The 17112-nt window shown below is 38.8% G+C and overlaps 1 pseudogene; it reads right to left on the bottom strand.

Annotated features, from left to right (window-relative positions):
• Positions 1–14372: 14372 nt before the first annotated feature.
• LOC113928536 lies at positions 14373–15660 on the bottom strand (annotated as a pseudogene).
• Positions 15661–17112: the final 1452 nt, after the last annotated feature.

Genomic DNA, 17112 nt, shown 5'->3' with positions numbered 1-17112 from the left:
CATCTGCAACCGGGGTGGACACTTGCTGGACCTGCCAACAGCTTCCTGCCTCAAGCACTTAAATCTCTGCCTCAGGGCCTTCTCTGGCCACTTGGAGAAAAGCTAAGGCCTAAGAATAGAGCTGGCTGGCAGTGACTTCCACTAGCAACCCTTAAACAAGGAGGGTAGACTTGAGGGATTTATACCCCAGTGTCCTCACCTAACGATAATCAGAGGCACCTCCTACACGGTTTTTCAGAGGGTCTTCAGTAGGAGTGGGCCCCACACTAGAAACCTGTTCATTATTTTCCCTCCAGTTTTATTGAGGCTAATTCACATATAAAACTGTATATATTGGAAGTGTACAATGTGATGATTTTATATATGTATACATTTTGAAATGATTACCACAATCAAGTTAATTAACACATTCAGAACCTCACATAGTTACCATATTTTTATTGTTGTGATGAGAATGCTTAAGATCTACTCTCTTAGCAAATTTCAAGTGTACAGATAGTATTATTAATTGTAGCCACCATATTGTCCATTAGCTCCCCATAACTTACACATCTTATTGCTGAAAGTTTGTACCTTTTGACCAGCATCTCCCAATTTCCCCCACACCCCAGCCACTGGCAACCACCACTCTATTTTTTATTTCTGTGGAAACCTGCTCATTATTAATGTGCTTCTTTTTTGGCATTCTTCCTTCTACGATCTCATTTCCTCACTCTCACTACTTAGACATACTACTTGCATTCAAATCCTTATGTCAAGATCTGCTTTCTGACAGGGGAATATAACCCCAATTATATTTGCATGCTAGATTTTAGACAGGTTCTTGAAGCCAAGGGCTTTTTCATGTTTACTCTGGAATCCCTTGTACTTAACATGTCCCCCGCACATATAAAGAGAAGTTATTTTCCAAGGTCTCACGTAGATCTGAATCCAACAGGGAAGACAGCCACGTAGTCCTCAGAACAAGGTAGACAGGATTCATTTCTCTAAGAGGTACAACAAAGTGCTATGGGAAGTAGTCACTAATTATACATTTGCAGATAGGCAAAGGCTTCAAGGAGGAGGTGGTATTAAATCAGGTGTTTGAAGGATGCCTAAGATTTTGACAGTGGAGAAAAAGGAGGGAAAATGACATCCCAGGAAAGTAAAAGAACAATAGCAAAGTCCACAGACGTGTTTGAATACGTGGAATACTAGAAGAAAATAATAATGTTCTTGGCCTGTATATTGGGGTACACAAAGCAGAAGTTGAGAAAGCAAAATAAACATAAATTAGTTCATGGCAGCCCTGGACATTCGAGGAAGCCCTGAAGAGTGGAGGAAGAATGTTTCAGAACTGTACACAGAGAACTATTTTTTTTTTCATGTGACTTCTAAAAAAAATCTCACCCACGCATTGACAGTCACTTCCTTTGCTAACATTATTTTGGAGAGTCTGACTCACTAATAGAGCATTTTTCCTGAAACTCAAGACATTTAGAATTTTTTCTTTTCTTTTTCTTTTCTTTCTTAAAGAGGACAACAAAAAGAGACAGGAACTCCTCTTCTTTCCTGAAATTTCAACAATATTTATACCTTGTGTTGTCTATTTGATTAGAATTCATTTCTTTAAGCCTTCCACTTTGAAGCTATCGTGCAGCCCCACTTTTTCCTGAAGGGGACTATGATGTGAATAGTTCTTCTTCTTATCGTATGAATACATTTTGTGGACAGGAAGAGGCAGGGAGGCCAATGTAAGGATCACAGAATATAGATGGGTGAGACAAGCACTGGTCTGGAAACCACAGGACTTGGGCCCTAGCTCTGGATCTGCGTCAGCCCAGCTTTTTGGCCTTGAGCAAGTCATTAAAATGTTTACTGTGGTTAAAATGATCTGTTGGACTAGAAGATCTCTAAGATCTCTTCTAGCCCAAAACTCTTATGATTAAGTAGAAGTCAGAGGATAAAACCAAGTCTCTTATGCACGTCCCACACATACACAAAGTTATCGGAAAGTTGACGATGTTATAACTTTTTGAAAAAAAAATGTATGAATAGCATTGCCACTCATTCCTTTAAAAGATCTGTTTGCTGATGATTTAATGTAAGCCCCATCAATTAAAATAAGCACAACAGTGCTCATATAAAATAGTAATTTTCTAAAATGCATCTGATGGCACTAGGCCCTGAGATATATTCCATTAGTTGTTGTAAGATAATAGAATTTCAGTAAGAAATGAATCACAAGCAAATAACTAGATTCTGAAGGTATCCTATTTCCCAGGAAATGTAGACATTATTAATGGATGGTAGTCTGTTTTGAGATCTAGTGTTCCTTAAGATATTTTTGTAGCACAAAACAAGAGGTTATAAAAATTGGTTGCTCCTATACCCACATAAAATAGTAGTCAGGGAAGTAGTCATCAGCATTTCACTATTACCTTCTTTTACCAGGTACTTTCTAAATCAAGTTTTTGTTTTGTTTTTTATTGGAAAATACTGAGATTGTTCTGTGAGTGTTTTTCTCCCAGGTGATAATGATGGAAAGGTTTTTCCAGAAAAGCAGAAAAATAACTGTGGAAGCAGTGAGTTCAGGGACGGAGAGAGTATGAGAGAGGAAGTCCTTTTGCCCAAGGGTAGCTCTTGTGTGAGAGCACAGAACACAGCAGTATTCTAATCTTAACATTTTTTATTTAGAAATCTGAAGTAGAGTACCAATATTATCAAGGGAACCTGGAGAGAAAAACTGCTATGTTCAATAGATTTTTTTTTTAATCATATTGGATTTTAGAAACCTTTAACCTGATGGTTTACTTTTCAGACATCAAACAGTTCAGGGGAATACAAAACAAACTATACTTTGAACCTAAGAGTACAATGACAAAATAACTGTTTTCTTTCGAAAGCATTTGGAAATATGTCCATGTTCTTAAGAAAATTCTAGATCCGCAGACATTAAAGTCACAAAAACAATTTGGTGAGAAGTGGTGAGGAGACCAGGAAGAAAACAAGACAAGAGAAAGAGAACTGTGTCACAGCCTGCTCACTCTGTGGCGGGTAGCTGACTTATGCTTGATATGTGTTGATTTATGTAATCCTCACAAACAAGTCTATGAGGTAGATAATATTTTATTCGATAGTTACTAGAACTGGGATTCATTAAAGTTAATTAACTTGCCCAAGATACTGTAGCTGACAAATGTCAGAGATCTCATTTGATTTCAAGAGTTGTGCTCTTTTGAACACCATGCTATTTTTTGCATCAGATTATATACACCTTTGCTGGAGTAAAGGTGTACACAAAAACATTTATTTTCCAAGAGTCAAATCATCATTGTATGATTTTAACCCAGGCATGGTAAAGGTCCCAGTACCTACGTCAAATATTGTTCACCTACTACATACCTGAGTATCATAGGGCACACTTGGCAGGCTGGTAGCACCTCATTTTAATCTGCTGGAGGGTTTGATGCACTTGATGGGAGAGACGGAGTACTGTACTATTAGGGGCCTGGGACTGGCCACCAGGAACCTGAGTTCCAAGCCTATTGACAAGACTGGACTAGGGTAAAGCCAATGAAGCATCAGCCTTGGGAGTTAAATTTAAAGGGCACCCAAAAGGCAGTAATTAAGATAAATAATATTTTAATGTGATTTCTTAAGGAATAAAATTATCAAATATTAGCCATGGGCCAGCCACCTGTTTTTGTAATGAACACAAAGGCTCTGAGTTCCAAACTATTCCAAACAGTGGCCTTTCTTTGTCTCCCAGGAGTCTGAGTGAAATCAGAATTAAAGATTACCAGCTAGGGCTGGGCACTCTGTTCTGGGAGCAAGGAGAGAATATTTTCTCTGGCCCTACCCAACAAGAGTCTCCTATGTTCTTAGGGGAGGAGTTAGACTTAGGGTAACCAAATGTCTTGGTTTACTCAAACTGTCTAGGTGTCAGCAGTGAAAAGACCACATTCCTGAAAATTCCTCAGTCCTCAGTGAACTATGATGGTTTGGTCATTTGAATAGAGAGGATGGAGTGGTACCATTGAAAAATGAAAATGTGTGGATACTGTGCTTGGGGATGACTCTTAGAGTTTAACATAAGAGTAAGAAAAGTGGGCACCTGGATGGCTCAGTCGGTTAAGCGTCTGCCTTTGGCTCAGGTCATGATCCAAGTGTCCTGGAATCCAGCCCCACATCAGGCTCCCAGCTCAGTGGGGAGCCTGCTTTTCCCTCTGACCCTATCCCCTCTCATGCTGTTTCTCTCTCAGATAAATAAACAAACAAACAAACAAACAAATAAATAAATAAAATCTTAAAAAAAAGAAATACTTGTTTAAAAAAAGAGGAAGAAAGGTATTTTAGTCTAAATTTGACTTAAAATTAGGGTCATGATAAACTGGGTGGGGTCACAAGATCATGTAATTTGTGTGTCTCAGGCCACACCAGCGGACACCACTGTATGGGGAATCACAGTTTCAGTGGTTTCTCTAGCAGATATCCCCACCTGCTACATTTGTCTCCCCTCTCCTGACCCTCCCTGCTCACTTCAGAACTTGTTCTACTTATTTCTGGAGTCCCTAGAAGGTATTGCACTTATGATATTGAGCAACTGCTCCTGGACTCTATTGTTTGGTATGGACATTGATGATCATTGTCATTGAGGGTTTGGGATTTCTGAAATGGCCAGGGTCAACACTTCCTGCAGGGATGGCCTCCTGCTTTATTGTCATGCTCACTGAACTAAGATTTGCTTCCTAACTCTATCATCTTTTCCACGGATTCCCTGTGCCGTTCCCCGAACACTCCCAAGTTAGAGCTGAACAGAAATCTAATGACTTCCTAATCAGAGGCAAAGTTACTGAGAAGCTGGAGAAGTATCATTTCAAGGGCCTTTGAGAATTCTGGACTAATTCTTTGTTATTTTTCTTAAAGAAGACCCCTGGGTCCATGCCATGGACTGAGCTGTGTTCCCCCCAAATTCATATGTTGAAGCCCTAACCTCCAATGTGAATGTGTTTGGAGACAGGGCTTTAGGAGGTAACTAAGGCTAAACAAATCCATAAGGCCAGGGTCCGAGTTCAATAGAATTGGTGGTCTTAGAAGAAGAGCCAGAGAGAGAACTAACTCTCTCTCTCTCCCCCTCCCCCTGCCCCTCTCTCCCTCTCTCTCAATGTGCAAACATTGAGGCGAGGCTATAGGAGGACACAGTGGAAGACAGCCACCTCTAAGTCAGGAAGAGAGCTCTCACCAGCACTCAACCCTGCTAGCATCCTGATCTTAGACAATCAGCCTCCAAACTGATGAGAAAGTAGATTTCTATTGGTGAAACCATCCAGTCTACGGTATCTTGTGATGGCGGTCTGAGCAGACCAAGAAAATTCATTTGTCTGTAAACCTTCATTGGACCATTAGGAATGCAAGTTGGAATCTTCTCCGTGTCTCTCAACCTCAAATTACAGCAATAGGTTATGGCCCAGAGAGGTATTGTCAACACAGAGACAGAAATATTTTTCAGTCTGGAGAATTGATAGCAACTTAGCTATGAGGAAGCTATTGTTGTGAGGACTGGAAGTGACCACTGAAAGAGAATGAAAACCACAAGGTGAGCTGGGAAGGAAAAAGAGGTCCTTTCGTTTGAGCTAAGGGAAACACATCTTGAACAGGGAGGAAACATCATAAAGTGGTGAAAAAGCATAGCTCTGGACTCAATACATAGATCCACTACTTGTATTGATATGTAAAATGAACATGTTGCTTAATCTTTCTCTGCCTCAGTTTTTCATCTATAAGATGGAGAAAACAGTAGATCACAGAGTTATAAAAAAACACAAAACGAATTTAATAAAGTGTGCAAGGCATTTAGAATAATGACTGTTGCATAGTAACTGCTCAATTAACATTACCCATTTCACTTATAATAAGTTTCCATTGTTCCCCAAATGAATGGCATTCTCATCTGTCCAGTTGTACAAACCCTTGACTAGCCCTTGTATCTTGCAACCATATCCAATCCATTACTATGTCTTGCCAATTTTACCTTCTAAATGTTCAATTAATCGACTTCCTTCCATCTCCATTACAGAGGGCAGGTTTTCTCCAGGAAATAAAGTCTTTTTCCTAGGCTCCCAGGGAGGAAAAGGCAGCCAAAAAGTTTTACAACGAACTTAGATTTGCACCATTTACTGCAGTAGCCTCTTAATTCATCTGCCTTTGTCCTTCCCTCCCAGCCATGGGTTCTCCATACCTTAGGAACAGTGGATTTTTCAAAAGGCAAATCTGATCCTATTACTCTTTTCTCTCCACACTACTTCTCCAGCTTAAAATCCTTCGATGATTTCTCTGCATTTAAGATGAAAGTCAAGCCTGACCTTTACCAACCTCCCTTTTCCCCTTCAACTAGTCTCTGCATCCTGGCTCCTATCCCAGCCATTTAGATTTTCTTTCATTCCCAGATGTGGTAGTTTCCCTCTGACAGTGGGATCATTGCAAATAGTCTTCCATCTGTCCTTAATGTTCCCCCTGACCTTGTGCGCCCCCCCTTACCTGGTTAACTCCAGGTGATATTTCAGAACTCAGCTCAAGCATTCCTACCTAAGGGACACCCGTCTTAACTGCAAGCACCCCCTTGCCCCTATCTAGGTAAGACTTCCTTGTTATTTGCTCAACTGCCTTTCCCAGATCTTAAGGTACATGAAAGACCATGTCTACTTTTGTTCACCATCATACCCCCAGTGCCTGGCAGAGTGCTTGGTTCATATGTGATACTCAATAAGTATTTGTTGAATGAAATGAAGGAATGACCAGTGGGGTGGAGTTCCATCTCTTCTGCTTTTCGATGTCTCTACTCTTAATCTGACGCAAAGCTTTGTTCTTTCAGGCCAGTGTGCCCTGCGAAACATGGGTTATGAGTGTTACCATTTTTCCTGTCATATTAAATTATCCATCTTCATTGGAGTATTCAAACCTACGGTTATCTAACAAACTTTATTTGAATGCCTGAATGCAAGGAAATATATTCAAACAGCTTTTTAGGGTATAAAACACAATTACACTCTCTCTACATTGAGTCTTGGATCCAGGGTCCTTAATTAAAACTCAGCTTCACTTACAGGATTCTTGGAGCCACCAACATCCCTAAAAAGCACCAACACCAATCTCTGAAGAGTTCAGAAAATAATGTTTGCAACTAGATGTAGTTTTGATTGTTGTGTACCCCGCCCCCCGTGGCTCTGAGAAAAAGGAAAGGTGTTATTTACTGAGCAGCACTTAGAAAAACATGTATTGAGGAGAAAATATATGATTTTACCTTATAAGATATTATGGTATAGACAAAGTTTGTTTTCACATGTAGATGTCGGGACTTAAAGTAATTATTTTGATCAGATTGTCTTAGCTGGTAATGGTAAAACTGAGTTTCAAAACTCAGGGGCTTTGACTTTAAAGTACATCCTTCTGATGTGCCATATTGTCTCTGCCTCAGGGTGGCCAAGACCTTGTCTGCTGCCCACCTGTCCGGGAGCTAGTCAACATCCTGTAAGAGGGTGGCTTACGTACGATAAGAGCTCTAAATTTCTTCCTCCCTCCCTCATTCTTCCCTCTCTCCTTCCCTCTCCTCTCCCTTCCCTCTCCTTTCTAGAGGAATTGCTTCAGTTGTTTAAGGTGAGTTTTCCCTCTCTTGCCCAACATTTAGCTGTTTATTTTTTCATGTATGATTTTTTAAATGTTATCCAGAGTTACATGACATTAACAGATACTCAGAAATTAAGTGGATTTAATTCTTCATGCCTTTTAAAGGTTCCACTAGTATTCCAATTTGTTATTACTGAAATCATTTTCTACCTCCTCCCACCCTCAAACCCTGAATAAAAGTTGTATGTGTGGGCACTTCAATCTTCTACACATGAACCCTTCCATTTATTGATTTATTTAAGTCTACTCCTGGAGTAAGATAGGAATGTATTACAGTTCAGGTAAATAATGATTTCATAGTCCCCTTCTCACACAGTTCACTGAGGATTGGCACACCTTAGAGTAAATTGCAAAGACCAGAATTGTATTGTAGTGCAGCTATTACACTTCTATGTACAGACAAATTCCCAGTAACAGTCTAAAATAGTTTTCCCACAGTGTTTTGTGAACTCACCTGCAATTTTTCTCATTGTGCTGGGATGTAATTGAACTGAGTTAGGAGGCTTACACTCAATAGACGGCCCCTTAAAGCAGCTTAAAATTACTTGTAAGATACAGAAAATGGCCCGAATCTTCATATATACATATATGACATTGATTTTCTAAACTCTGTAATTTTTATTCCACATTGTATCAGCCTCACATATCTTCTGGGATCCATCTGACATTGAATCGGTTGGTTTTCCAAGCACTGAAAATTTCATATAAAATCTTAAATCTGACTTGAAATATTTTCTCTTATCTTACTGATTATCTTTGCATTAATACCTGTCATGGTAATATACTGATTTATAATTCAGTTTGTTTATGACCGTGCCAATAGCTCTATCTATATGTACAAATGGATAAACCTAAATTCAGTTTGTTTTAAACAGGCTTAATTTGCCAAACTGCAAAAATGGAATGAATTATTCTCATGTTTATGCGTGTGTAGACAGTGAGAGGTGGGGAGAAATAATAATCTTAGTGGTCATTATGGATTGCATGACAGATAAAGTAAAATTTTACTAATTTACTATTAACTGAGAGCCTACTGGGCCCCAGTTATTATAGTAGGCTCTGGGATCACAGAGATGAAGATTCTTTGTCTCACTCTGAGCACTCAGTTTCTTAAGAAGGTATCCATGCAAATGGAGAGAACCCATTATGCTGGCTGTTTTAATGAAATGTATGTACAAAATAATTGGGAAACAGAAAAAGGATTACCTAATCCTACCTAATTTGGGGCTTTTAAGTTTTCCTTCATTTTCACTGCTGTAAAAAATACTTCAGTAACATATTTTGCAAAAACAAAACAAAACAACCCCCCCAAAAAAACCCCAAAACCCTCCCCTACATTTTAGCCTATATCCTTAGAATAAATTCCTCAAAACGGAATTACTAAGATTAAGGACATGAAAAATTTCACCGGCTCTTGATCGATATTGCAAATTGCTTTCTTGACAGAATGCTTTCTTTAGACATTTATGAGAGTGCCCATTTCACTATGCTACTAACAGGGTAGTAGACTGTTCTCTTTAAAATTAATCTCTCCATTCCCTTCAGTGAAACACTTCTTGTATTTCTTTCCAGGGTTATACTATCTGTTTTTATAATAGTTTTGTGATATATGGGAATGTATTTAATTTTATAAAGACAAATTCATTACACAGTCAAGTATGTTAATATATTTCATGATTTTTTCCTGATGGTTTTCAAGATACCCCCTTTTTATTTTCCTCTACTCTGTCATTGATTGACTGGTTAATATGATCATTTTGGTCAAAGAAGAACTCTATCAAACTGGCAGAAGAAAACTTTCTAGTGTTTGTGTTTGTCTGTTTCATTTAACTCTTCTCAAGGGAGTCTGAGGGATGACCCACACACAGCCTAAGCCTTGGGTTTTCCAAACAATAAGCGTGATCTCCTCTGAGGGAAAGACATCAGAAAAAAATGTCTGTCTAGTGCTTAGAGGTTTGGAAAGTGATAATGATTCTATCCATTGCCATTAGAGCACATAGCATGTCCAGTAAAGTGAGTGTGTGTACATGGGCCAGCAGGGCAGGAGTGCGTAAATCAAAATGGAGCAAACTGGTGGTAGAGGCTAAGTAAGAATGTAGAAAAATACAGTACGTTTCAGGGTTCCTTCTTTTAACTGTACCAATTAACGGCCCCTACTTAGCAAAGAATGCAAGCTTTCTAAAATGCCGTCTTTATACTAGATTCCATAGTGACATGATTTTCTATTATACACAGAAGTGCATCCATAGAAACCTGCCAAACTGAAGGAGGGTTGTTTTCTCTTTGTTCATTCTTCTTAAAACATCCTTTTAAGTTGTTTTGACATTCAGCTACTTAATAGCAGAATCCTAAACAAAATAATTTAATGCCAGATCTATAGGCTGTCAGAATTTGGATAAAATGAATAAAGAATTTATTACCCAAATGTGCTATAAAACAGCACAGTGATGTATTACAGAAGGTGTTAGAATGTAATTACAACTGTTGAAAAAATCCTGCCCTAAAGATCAGATGGTCTGAATTTTTAAAAAATAATCTTGATGGGACGAGTTTATGTTTTATTAAAATTTCTCAGAAAAAAAAATCTAAGCCCTTCCTAACGCAAACCTGGCAAAATACTAAATAGCTTTATCTGATAAATATAAATTTAATTCAGGGAAGCAAAGTCTGAGGCGAGGAAGAAAATTTGATAGAGGAAGCATAATTTCTCTTCTGTCGTAGAGGGTGATGTTGTAAGATTTCCCTTCCTGCCTGGGATAAGCAGCAACATAATCAACACCTCATGATGCTTTGTGAGGAAAGAAAAGCAGTGAACATCCTTGCACCTCCATTTCTTTGACTTCAAAATGGGAAACATGAATTTGATTTTCTAACTTACGTGATCCATGACTTGGGTTTACCATGTTCTCCCTTCCTTGTAATGAAATAGAATGGGGACCCATTAGATTTTCAGTCTTGTCAACAGTTGTTTTCTTTGGGCAGCTGCATGGACGGCATTAAGGCAATTGGAGAGTTTTCCCTGTGGGATAACAACTTAGAGGGACTTTGATGGGGAGCAGGGATAAAACCTGGACAGCAAGCTACAACCTACTGGGAGCAGCTCTTAAAGCAAATATAGGGTATGTGTGAGGGGGTCTTATGCTTTTCAAAACTGACTATCATCATAAGCGAGGGAAAAGGTTGAAAGAGAATAGTAAAAGGTGCATACTAAGTGTATCCTTCTACCAATAAAATGTCACACATAAGAAAAGAATCAAATATTCATTGAAACAATCGTAGGCATCAGAACAAAAATTGAAGTCTTCTTGCTTTTAAAATGTATAGAACAAAGATGTTTTGTTTTAAAAGTTTTGGTAAGAGTCACAAGTTTTAAGTAGGGCATTTTTAGGTAAGATGCTATCTTCTGGCTTCCTTTCCTGGTACTCTCCTCAGACTCACTCCTCTCCAGACACAAGGGCCTGGTTGCTCTCTCATTCGTGACTAGAAGTCTCCACCGTAGGTCTTTGGCAGTGGGTATTCATGGAATGTCCTTTTTTAGATATTCTGTTGAGTAATTCCCTCATTCTTCAAGTCTTTGCTCAAAAGCTGCTTCCTCACGGAGACCTACCCAGTTAGACAACATACCTAGCCCCTTCTTCCACCCAGCAGACGACCCCTTCCTGATAACTCTTCCCATTCCTTTTCCCTGCTCCACCCCTTTTCCCCCATAGAATTTATCATCTTCTAATATGCTGTGAATATTAGTCTTTTATCAGTATTTATTATTTATTGTCTGTTACCTCTTCCACCCACACACACTCCTACCCCCAGAGAGAATCTGAACTCCAAGAGCGCAAGGATCTTTGTTTGTTTTTTTATAATTTTTTAAAGATGTTATTTATTTATTTGATAGAGAGAGTGAGCCAGTGAGGGAGAGAGAAAGAGCATGAGAGGGGCAGAGGGAGAAGCAGACACCCCACTGAGCAGGGAGCCTGATGTGGGACTTGATCCCAGGATTCTGGGATCATGACCTGAGCCCAAGGCAGACTCTTAACTGACTGAGCCACCCGGGCACCTGGATCTTTGTTTTTTCTTTTCTTTTCTTTTCTTTAATGGATGTGTCCAAAACACCTAGTACAGTGCCCACAGGTAAATGGTATAAAGGTACTCAATTAGTATTTGTTAAATGAATACACAAAAGCTTATGTAATCCACATGAACTGCAAAGTACAGATAAGCTAAGGAAAACAACAGAGAAATTTTCATATACATCTGCTTTTGCTGTTGTTGGGAGATACAGAAACAGGAAGCCAAATAGACTAAGGGTTTGTTTTGTTTCCTGGGAGAAGAACCACCTAGAAACTGGTCTTTTTTACTACCCAAAATTTACAGTATTTCCTGAGATTAATAATACCTTGCATTTGATGCTTCTAAATTTTTTCTTAAAGGTCTGTGTTGTATGTTAGCTCACTTTAATTCCTATTTTATAATAAAACTAAAGCTCAGAGAGGCAAAGCATTGCCCAATGTGTTACATTCAGCAAATGTGACTTCACATTTGGGTATCTAGGCTTTCTAATTTTATAAGCTGTCTTCACAGAGAGAAGACAAAGGACTACCCCACTGAGAGGAGGAAAGACAAGCAACTGAGGGCGGGGGGGTCATGGGGGGACTCATAGTGTGATGTCAGTCGGTAGACTAGGAGGACAAGAACAGAGACAAATTGTTAGAGTTAAAGGAGAACATCGTCATTGGCAATGACCTACATTTGTTGTTCAGTATTCAAAACATGTTTTAAAAGGTTAAAATGATATCTACAGTATATTTCACAGTGCTCATTTATGCCTTCAATGCCATAAAATTTAGACTTTGTGAGGGGATTTATTATTATTTTCCTTGTTTCTTGTCAAGTAACTATAACTCATTTAGAAAATTAAGGTCAATACTGAAATTTTGTCATTGTTTTTCAATAGTTCTCAGCTCTCCAGCTATGAATTCTTAATATTAGATAGCAGTTTTTGCTCTTTGTTATCATGAATTTTTCAGATATTTTATTTCTGGAATACACAGCTGTTAACTGCAAAACTATTCTTTTCAGTGTCAACCTTCAATCATTTAGCTTTTTCATTTCTATTTTTTTCCCCTAGCAGCTGTTCTATTGATTGTCTAGAAATTGTCCCTTCCATGTTTAAAATTAAAACAGGAAGTGTAAAATAAAAAGGTTAGATGTGAAAAAGGATGGTAAAATCATAAGAACCCAAGTGCTGTGCTCCAAGAAACTGAAATGTATATGCCCTGTAAACACACCCACACATTTGGAATGCAAAAATACACAATTAACATTGGCCTTATTGAAATAATTCAGAAGTATCAAATACGTTAAGTGCACACTAGGTGTTTATTACTTTGTGAAATGTTGCAACATACTTTCAGGAAGTGGAGAAGTTATTACCTTCATTTTGCAGTTGAGGAAACTGAAGCTCAGGGAAAATAAATAACCTAGTCAAGACCCCACAGCCAGGAAGTTGCAGAGTTGAGATTGGAATTGAGTTTTGTCTTGATTTCAAAAAGCTTGTGTTCTCTTCTCTTTTTATCGCCTTTTCTCCTGAACTATTTCAGACATACAAAAACTGTACAGAGAAAAATGAAAATCTAGGTACCTATCTGCCAATTTAAGGAGGAGAAAATTATAAATAAGTTGGACCCCTAATTATATTTGCCAGTCTCATTCTGCCTCTTTTCCTCCTGCATCCTGAATTTGTATTTTTCATTCCCATTTATATATTTACATGTTTGCTACACATATATGTGTCTCTAAGCAATATTTAGTGTTTTTGACACTAATGCTAATTTTTTACTAATCTACATAGACACATATTTATAGATGGATAAATGCATATATACACATGCATATATGTATATATATAAATATTTAAATACATATGTATATATGTTTAAATACTGATATATGTGTGCAAATATATGTATCTGTATATATATGATGAGATATGTGTGTATATGCATATACTGTATTTATGCTTAACAATGTTACAGAAAAATCCATCCGAATGATCTGAGCAAGAATTCTGTAGTGTGAATTTTATCAAAAGACTTTTTGATATCAATGAAGACGATCATATGATACTTCCTAAATTTTATAATGTAATGGATTTTATTCATTGTTTTTCTAATATCCATCTTTGATTTTGTGGAATCTATTTTGGTGCTGATATATTATTTTTAAATCTGCTTTTGGATTTTAATTGATAAACTCGAGTGATTTATTTTTAATTCAATTTATTTAAACTAAGAAAATATTCACCCATTTCTCCCATTTCCCACCCTTTGGGAACCACCTATCTGTTCTCTATGAGCTTGGTTTTTGTTTGTTTGTTTAAGCTTCCATGTATAAGAGAGACCATATGGTATTTGTCTTTCTCCGATTTATTTCATTTAGCATAATGACTTTCAGGTCCACCCATGTTGTCACAAATGGCAAGATTTCATTCTTTTTTATGGCTGAATAATATTGTATATATATGCCACAACTTCTTTATCCACCCATCGATGGCCACTTAGGTTGTTTCCATATCTTGCCTATTATAAGTAATGCTGCAACGGACACAGGGGTATAATATGCAAATACCCTACTGTTTTGATCTTTTCTTCCCCTTCACTGCCTTTGGTCAGATATTTATTCAGAATTAGGTGTCCAAAATGACCGGACATTTATGGAACAAACAAATTTAAGTTTATGCAAGCAGGCTTCTTTTCTTTTGTGGTGGGTTTCTTTTCTGCAGGCTTCTCAGCTGCTGGTTTCTTGGTAGCTGCAATTTTTTTCCCACCAGAGGCTTCTTCTGCTTCTTCATGCCAACAGCCTCCTTTCCTCTCTTCCCTATCACAGGCTTCTTGCCTGGAACCCCCTTCTCATCTGAGTTGGCTTCCAGTGCTGCTGCTACCTTATCCATCTGGAGTTTGTGATTTTTGCTCCAGTGAAGAATGGTTACTCCGGCTCCTGGTCTTGGCATATGGGTTTAGCCTCAACATGATTCTCAGGTTTTTCTGTGGATTCTACTTCAGGATTCGGCAATGAATCCTCTTGTGTGGTGCTCGGAGGGCTCTTTGGAACTCTGGGCTTTTCAAGATTTTGCTAAGGTCTGTATTGAGCATCTTGTGCCTGAGAAGGTTGTAGTTACTCTTGAGGGAGGCAGCTTTACGCCAAGTGCCACGCAGATCATCTAAGCTGCGGGAAGCACTTTCAGTCCAAATGCAGAAACGTCCCACATGCTCTCCAGGAACAAGTTTCAAAGTGTTCAGTTTGCTTACATTAAGTAGAGTAATTCCAAGGATGTTTCTGAAGGCGTTCATGATACCGTTGTCCTCACTATAGAGGACGCAGGGTCTCCTGGGCTGGATACCACACATTTGGCTCTTGCCATCTCTCATTTGCTCAGAGGCATAGACCTTCTTGCTATCATTCCAGGCCTTAAGTTTTTTAAGAAGCAAAACAGCCTCCTTGGTCTCTTTGTAGCTTTCAGTTTTATCTTCAACCACCAAAACAAGTTCAGGAATTTCCTCACTTTGATCACCTTTAGACATGACCAACGCTGGTAAGGCTGAGGCAGCCAGGGCAGAGCACATGGCATATCGCTTCTGTGTTGTGTTCACTATGCGGTGCCAGTGGTGTTGGGTTTTGGTTGGTGCAAACATGCAACCCCCATGACACACATTTCCAAAAGCACCCTGGCCAGAACTCTGAGTCCCGCTGCCTGGAATTCTAGAAATCTGAGCCCCAAGACTCAGCACTGGTTTGATGACCTGCTAATTCACTGACAGCATAGGGCTGTCTGTTGTTTTTGCACAAGTTGCTATGAACAAAGTTCACAATACCTAGTGAAAAGGGAGCCTTGAACACAGCAGGCAAAGGGACATTTTTGCCAGAAAACTCCCTCTTTTCGAAGTACACTGATACCACTGGGCAGGCACATGCCATGGCAGGGAGAGAAAGCCATGCTCCTCTCAACCTCAGTGGCTCCTACAGGAAAAGCTATTTTGATCTTTGGATTTTTTTTCCAAATTAGTGTTCTTGTTTTCTTTAGATAGATACCCAGAAGTGGAATTGCTGGATCATAAGGTAGTTCTATTTTTAACTTTTTGAGGAACCTCCATACCATTTTCCAGAGTGGCTGCACCAGCTTGCTTTCCCACCAACAGTGCATTAAGGCTTCCCCTTTCTCCATATCTCCATTTGGAACAAACAAATTTAAGTTTATGCAGCAGGCTTCTTTTCTTCTGTAGTGGGTTTCTTTTCTGCAGGCTTCTCAGCTGCTGATTTCTTGGTAGCTGCAATTTTTTTTCCCACCAGAGGCTTCTTCTGCTTCTTCCAACAGAAGGAAACAACAATTGTTATTTCTAGTCTTTTGGATAATAGCCATTCAAATAGGTATGTGGTGATATCTCACCATGGTTTTGATTTGCATTTCTCTGATTAATGCTGTAGAACATCTTTTCATGTACCTGTTGGCCATCTGTATGGCTTCTTTAGAAAAATGTCTGTCCAGTTCTTCTCATTTTTAATTGGATTTTTTTTTTTTTTTTTTTTTTTGCTATTGAGTTGTATGTGTTCTTTATCTATTTTGGATATAAGCCTCTTATCAGATATATGATTTACAAACATTTTCTCCCATTCAGGAGGTTGCCTTTTCATTTTGTTGATGGTTTCCTTTGTTGTACAGAAGCTTTATTTATTTTTTTTAAAGATTTTATTTATTTATTTGACAGAGACACAGTGAGAGAGGGAACATAAGAAGTGGGGGAGTGGGAGAGGGAGAAGCAGGGTTTCTGCGGAGGAGGGAGCCCGATGCGGGGCTCGATTCCAGGACCCTGGGACCATGACCTGAGCCGAAGGCAGAAGCTTTATAGTTCAACGTAGTCTCCCTTGTTTATTTTTGCTTTTGTTGCTTTGTTTTTGGTGTCAGATTCAAAAAATCATTCCCAAGACCTATGTCAGTTTCTTACTGCCTGTGTTTTCTTCAAGGAGCTTTATGGTTTTTGGTCTTTTTTTCTTTTTTAAGATTTTATTCATTTATTTGAGAGAGTGAGCAAACTAGAGAGAGAGAGAGAGCACAAGCAGGAAGAGGAGCAGAGAGAGAGGGAGAAACAGACTCTCTGCTGAGCAGGGAGCCCAACTCGACTTGGACACAGGGCTCAATCCTGGGACTCCAGGATCATGACCTGAGCCAAAAAGGCACATGCTTAACCAACTGAGCCACCCAGGCACCCCTGGTTTTAGGTCTTACATTGAAGTTTTTAATCTATTTTGAGTTCACTTTTGTGTATGTTGTAAGATAGTGGGTCAATTTCATTCTTTTGCATGTGGCTGTCCAATATTCCCAACACCATTTATTGAAGGGACTGTCCTTTCTGCATTGCATACTCTTGGCTCCTATGTCATAAATTGACTATATAT

This window comes from Zalophus californianus, chromosome 5, assembly GCF_009762305.2.
Source record: "Zalophus californianus isolate mZalCal1 chromosome 5, mZalCal1.pri.v2, whole genome shotgun sequence".
In the NCBI taxonomy this organism is placed as follows: domain Eukaryota; kingdom Metazoa; phylum Chordata; class Mammalia; order Carnivora; family Otariidae; genus Zalophus; species Zalophus californianus.
Note: the sequence above shows the minus strand (reverse complement) of the source record. Positions and strands in the feature narration are given on the sequence as shown.